At 36.9% G+C, this 6,883-nt stretch overlaps 1 protein-coding gene across 1 annotated transcript in view; it reads right to left on the bottom strand.

Annotated features, from left to right (window-relative positions):
- CNTNAP2 (contactin associated protein 2) overlaps window positions 1-6,883 on the bottom strand; it is a 1,777,718-nt gene that overhangs the window by 1,126,789 nt on the left and 644,046 nt on the right. The gene's annotated exons all lie outside the window — the stretch shown is intronic.

Genomic DNA, 6,883 nt, shown 5'->3' with positions numbered 1-6,883 from the left:
TATAAACCAAAGATCTCTTTGAAAAATATTTTATTTTTAAAAACTGCAAATGGAAGGAGGACAGAAAATATATTTTTTTAAATAATAATCAAGGGGTGCCTGGTGATTCAGTCAGTTAAGCATCCAACTCTTAATTTCAGCTGAGGTCATGATCTCAGGGTGGTGAGATCTAGGCCTGCATAGGTCTCCACACTATGCACAGAGTCTGCTTGAGATTCTTTCTCTCCCTCTCCAACCCACCACTCCCGCCCTCTCTCCCTCTCTAAAATAATAATAATAGCAATAATAATAATTAAGATTTTTAATGAACTTTTAACATTGTTTGGGAGATATATATATGTGTATGTATATATGCATATATATATACACATACACACACACATATATATATGAATACACATACATTGATGAGCTGGGTGGGTACACCAGTTTTGGATAGGATACAGTTGGATAATTGGTCAATGGCATTATTTAATAGCTTCTTAACATTGTCCAAGAGAAATATTAACTATTTAAAATCTAAACCTTTTATTCCTATACATGGTTTCTCCATTTTTAAAGAAAAAAAGATAAATACTTATGAAAAACTTGTTGATTCTGCTGATGGTTAACTTTTTTGAAGACCATTGTTTGAACAGACTAATTAGCTCAAAAACACAAGTTAAGAATAATCATAATGGGAAATTTCAAGCATCCTCCACAAGCGCTTTGTTACATTTAGGTATTCTGCAGATATCTGACATATCACTACTAACTGAGAAAAAAAAATGAACTGGAATTCCAGGTCAATGTCCCATATTCATTGATGGCACTTCACAGAATAATTAAGGAAGCCTGTTGTTTACATCCTCTATTCATAACCATTTTCATCACTCTATGAATTAAATTAACAATATTCACTCTACTATAACTACATAGAAGTGATTCAAAACAGTGTGAAAGCTTTTGCCTAGAATAGTGTGTTTTGTGGCAAAAGGTTAATTTCACTATATTCATCCCATTAGAATTCAAAGACAGCTATTTCACTCAGATGCTGAAACACATGAATTGGGACTGTCAAATGCAAATTCCACTAAAATTAAATGTCTACTTAAAAAGAATTGCGCTTGCATTTCAAAAGCATCACATTTAGCTGATGGCATGCAAAATTGTCAGAATATAATACTGATTTATAGGATTTCCACTGCCAGGGAACTATGGGGAAAATAGGAGAGCCAGAGGGATTCAAAAGAAACTTGATCTTTTCAAGAAGAAAAAATATTAGGGATAGAAATCTTATAAAAATAAACTTAATGAGATTGTGGAACTATTTCAATGAACCACACCATTGAGAAAAGTGAGAAATCCTGGCCATTGAGGGCAACGGCTTCTCTTTCTTCCTATTATTATCTCGTCTTTTCAAAAACAGGATGTGTTAGTGTTTTAAATGACACCTCTATACAGCCACGTCTAAACCAGAAGCTATTCTTCATGCAGAGAGAGCACGAAGTAGAACAACGGGACAGAGTAAGAAAGAAGGGAAAGAGTAAATAAAGAAAAAGGGGAAAAGTAAGGAAGTGGAGGGAAAAGCAGGCTGAGAAACTGAAAAAAGCTAATGAAAATGAGGAAGAGGAAAACCAAGGAGAAAAAGAGAGCCTGCAAAGAACAAAACAGCCTATTTGCACATACTGTTTCTTAACTGCTCATCATTCTTCATTTAATTTGGTAAAAGACAAAGAATATGAAAGGGAACAGCACACACATTGCTCCTACTCACTGAGAATATTTGTAACATGTCAGATACAAATATTCTTCCTTATTAATTTTTAAACTACTAACCAGTTGTTGCACTTTGTAGAAGGTAAATCTATTTCTTTCCCAGACTTTGTGGCTAGATAAAAACAGATTTACTCTAGCAAACTTGAAAAGCGTGCTCTTCATAATTAGTGCTCCAACAAAGACATCTGTAACAGGCTGAGCAGAACGCAGAGTGCCTGTTTGCCAGCCTACCAAAGGGGAAAAACAATTGAAGCTATTTTGCCATTATGGGTATACCCACTCATACTCTTTTTCTTAAAAAAAGAAAATTCAAGTATGATACAGAAGAGAGTTCAGAGTTTGTGGGGTATTTACAGGGTGGGAGGATTCATAAAGCCATTCATTAATGCATTAATAAGTCTTGCTTTGTGCTAACAGTTGCATTTTTGCTTTCTGTCTGTAAATTTTGTACTTTCTCTCAAGTACGGATTGGAGGATATGCTGAATTTTCTGGGCACAGGATTAGGGGAAATACAGTTGCACTCCTCCTATAGGTAAAGAGGGTAAATGCAACTTCAAGCTAAATCATAAGCAAGAAATGAATGTATAATTTCCTTCAGACTCCCACCTCAATTCAATATGATCTTTCAAAAGAAAAAAAAAAATTAAAGCCCTAAGAACTTTTACCTCTGAAGTGGGTATGAGTATTTGTATGGTATCTATTATTAATAATTGCAGACTTCTAGAATGTGGAAATAGATGGCTGGAGGTTTTCTATTATGACAACTTATCAGTCTATTACTTCAAGTGGGTAATTATCAAATAAAACTATCAATGTATATGATGTTAGCACTGCCATTAGCAACATTATTTTATCTCTATTTTTTTTTCCTTTTTGCAACCTAGTCAAAAACCCCTGGATATGTGTAGGTAATAAAAAACAGATATCAAACATATAAAACTTAAACAAGGCCAAAGAATTGGAAATGGGCATTTATTTTCAATTGTTGTTAATCCAAACACAGAGGTAGAGCTGTCTTTTCTTCTCTGGACCTTTTGACATTTGCAGCAACACATTCTGCGTTTTGCTCTGTCATCTGTGATATTGGAAATGAAATGCTGTGTCTGATCAGAAGCATCAAGCATGAAGCCAAGCAGAAGATACATAAGTATCTTATGGTCCATTGCTCACAGTGATTGAGCTAGTGGCATCTAAAAGGGACACGGAGAGGTCTGACACACAACACCATCTCTCGCTCTCAAGCTCACACACATACCAATACACACACACATGAAGAAAGTGCCTTCTCCATCTGGCAGCTACTAATTGACTAATTGAGCATTAAGGCCTTCAAAGAGTGCTAAACATGAGTAGGATAGAAAAATTCTCCCCTTCTGAACTGACCCAGGATAATTTCTCATAGCCCTGTTAGTGTAAATATCTAAAAAAAAGTGTGTGTGGGGTAGTATTTATGTTAAAATTTGATAGCATATAATATCATCTCACATTTCATGCACCTTTTAAAGCATATATTTTGTTAAATTCTGTCACAAATATATAGACTATAATAATGTGTTATAGTCCACACATTTTTAAAATAAAACTGACCTAAAATAGCTCTAAAGTGTGTTTTCATTTTCTTCTCTCTATATCAGGAGTGAGTAAACAAAAAAGCCTGTGGGCCAAATTCAGCCCATCACCTATTTCCGGATGGCTCATGAGCTAAGAATGAATTTTGCATTTTTAAATGGTGGGAGGAATGAAAAAAATGATGTTATATGACAGATGAAAATTATATGACATTCAGGACTCCCAGGTGGCTCACTTGGTTGGGGATCTGCCTTCGGCTCATGTCATGATCCTGGAGTCCCAGGATCTAGTGGCTCACTTGGTTGGGGATCTGCCTTCGGCTCATGTCATGATCCTGGAGTCCCAGGATCTAGTCCCACGTCGGATCCTTGCTCAGTGGGGAGTCTGCTTCTCCCTCTGACCCTCCCCCCCTCATGCTCTCTCTCTCTTTCTTCTCTCTCTCTCCTTCTCTCTCTCTCAAATAAATAAAATTTTAAAAATATATGAAATTCAAATTCCAGTGTCCATCAGTAAAGATTTACTGGAACACATTCGTGCTTACTAGTTTACATACTGTCTACATCTCCTTTCATGCTATGATGACAGAAATGAGTAGTTATGACAGAGATTAAATGTACTCTGAAAATCCTAAAATCTTAACTGTCTGTTCCTTTTCAAGAAAACATCTGCCAACTTTTTTTAATTTTTTTTTTTATTATATTATGTTAGTCACCATACAGTACATCCCTGGTTTCTAATGTAAAGTTTAATGATTCATTAGTTGCGTATAACACCCAGTGCACCATGCAATAGGTGCCCTCCTTACTACCCATCACCGGTCTATCCCATTCCCCCACCCCCCTTCCTTCTGAGGCCCTCAGTTTGTTTCTCATAGTCCGTAGTCTCTCATGTTTCATTCCCCCTTCTGATTACCCCCCNACTACGTTCATCTACTTTAGTTGAAGTAGAAATAGTAGTCTCAAAGTTCTGGTTTAAGCCTTTTTCAGACATAGTCTCTCCTAAAAATTAATTCTTAATAACTTATGAAAACATAACTATTTCCTGGCACTTCCTCCACCTCCAACCTCTACTGAAAAAATATTTTATATTCTAGAGTACTCGAAGCCAAAACACAAATAGTTTATCTAATAAACTGAAATATCCTTTTAGATTTAAAAAATAGGAAACAATACAAATAAGGAATATAGGATTTCAGTTATATAAGCCACATTAGATTTTTAATGGCCTAATTTTCACACCAGCATACACATTTATATACAAGTGGCTCAATCCAGCGCGCAACAGCCTTTGATCTGGAAATGGGAAGGATTTACGCGAGTGCTTCTCATCTGAAAATGGGCAGATAAGATACATCAATGAAGAGAGTCTACATTTTTATTAGTTTAGCCATTAACTCATTTTCCACCATTTTCATCTTTTTTTCTATTGCAAAATTTACATGAATAAATCAGAAATAGCTCTGAATTACCATAATTTGTATATGTCTTATCTCTTCTAGTAAATTACAACTTCGGGAGAATAGGTATGGTCTATTATGTAGCCTTGTATTTCTAAATGATCAGTGAATACAAAATGAAAATGACCTCAATGCAGATTTCTCCACCATCCAGGAAGACTGGTTTCTGCCCATCATTATTGGTGCTTCCCTTTACATAACAGCTGTCTATCCATGGACTACATTTTCTGGCTCCGTTGCATAGACATTAAACCTTGTATTCTCTGCCAGGAGAATGTGAGCAGAGTGACAAATGTGATTTCTAAGTTAAGGAGCTTAAAAAGCAATTATGCCTTCTCTCTTCTTCCAAACTCACTGACTGAATGCAGAGGACTGTGGGCTCTAAGGTAGGAAAAGACNCAAATGTGATTTCTAAGTTAAGGAGCTTAAAAAGCAGTTATGCCTTCTCTCTTCTTCCAAACTCACTGACTGAATGCAGAGGACTGTGGGCTCTAAGGTAGGAAAAGACCAAAAGAAAGAAGGAATATGGACCCTGAATCACCATAAGGAAAGCTAACCCCCAACCAGGACTGTCCTGTGATTGAGAAGCAAACTTGTACAAACCACTGTCATTCAGGGATTTGTTATAGCAGATTGTATTACCCTAACCAAGAATAGCTGCCAACTCTATTTTTATTGCTAAATACAGAAGATATGCTCAGTCCTTATCTCTATTAACTCTTCCACAGCATGAATGGTATCGATCACTTGCTTCCTTTTGAAATTCCTTTTAACTCTGCTTTTTGCTTTCTTCATTAGGATCACACTACGCAACCACCACCACCACCACCACCCCCACATTCCTCTGCTCCCCAGGTTTCCCTTGGGTTTTCCTGGCTTCCTTTCAACCCTCTTTGGTCAGTTCCTCTTCTGTTTCAAAGTTCACATTTTCCAANCTGGCTTCCTTTCATCCCCCTTCGGTCAGCTCCTCTTCTGTTTCAAAGTTCACATTTTCCAAAAACTCCACTCTAGGCCCCTTTCATTCCCAGAGCAAAATCNTCAACCCTCTTTGGTCAGTTCCTCTTCTGTTTCAAAGTTCACATTTTCCAAAAACTCCACTCTAGGCCCCTTTCATTCCCAGAGCAAAATCAACCACTTCAAAGCTCTGGAAGAAGCTTTACTGTATTGACTAGGACCTTCACCTGGAGGAAGGTGGCATTTTATGACTTAGGTTAAACTATCTTGAAACACACAGGAAGCATAAAANCAAGAAGCTTTACTGTACTGACTAGTACCTTCACCTGGAGGAAGGTGGCATTTTATGACTTAGGTTAAACTATCTTGAAACACACAGGAAGCATAAAAATGTCACACCTTCCTAATGTGACTTTATGTCACCGTTCTCTTCTAAAGTCTTTCTATGAGGAGTCAGTAATATAGAGATTTCAGCTAACACGGTCATCTTTCTTGGTGTCCTCAATCATGACACAGTAGATTGTACTTTATTTACCCTATGCATAATCGATGGAAACCAGAATTCTTTATCCCTTCAAAAAATAATTGAGAACTTATTATGAGTTAACACTGCTCAAAGTGTTGGATACAGGGGTGAAGAGGAGAGTCAAATGTTTGCTTTCATGGAGCTTATTTTAAGGGAGGAGACAGATGATAAAGATATAAAATAACTTAAACAAATGCTATAAAAACCATAAATGCAATCATGGGAATACATGGGATAAAACGTAATTATGGGGCAAGGACAAGTCTGAGAAACAGTAAAGCGCTCTCTGGGAAGATAAAATGAGATAATACTTAAATGGTGAAAAGAAGTCAGCCATACACTGGGGGTGGGGGNAATATCTGGGGGTGGGGGATTCCAAGAAGAGGAAAAGTTAATTATAAAGAAGTCAATAATCTTGGGTGAGCAAGTCAAAGACTGCCAGTGTGGCTAGAACATATAGTACAAGAAGAGGCCAAGAAGTAGATAGGAAACTGGGGATGAGAAGGAATTGGTGTTTTAGCTATTCCACGTACACTGGAGGGAAGGCAACTGGGAGAATAGAAGACTCAGGGAGACCTACATGTCTTTACCAACTAATAAAATGGATGCATTTGGAAAA

This window comes from Ailuropoda melanoleuca, chromosome 1 (genome assembly GCF_002007445.2).
Source record: "Ailuropoda melanoleuca isolate Jingjing chromosome 1, ASM200744v2, whole genome shotgun sequence".
Taxonomy (NCBI): domain Eukaryota; kingdom Metazoa; phylum Chordata; class Mammalia; order Carnivora; family Ursidae; genus Ailuropoda; species Ailuropoda melanoleuca.
Note: the sequence above shows the minus strand (reverse complement) of the source record. Positions and strands in the feature narration are given on the sequence as shown.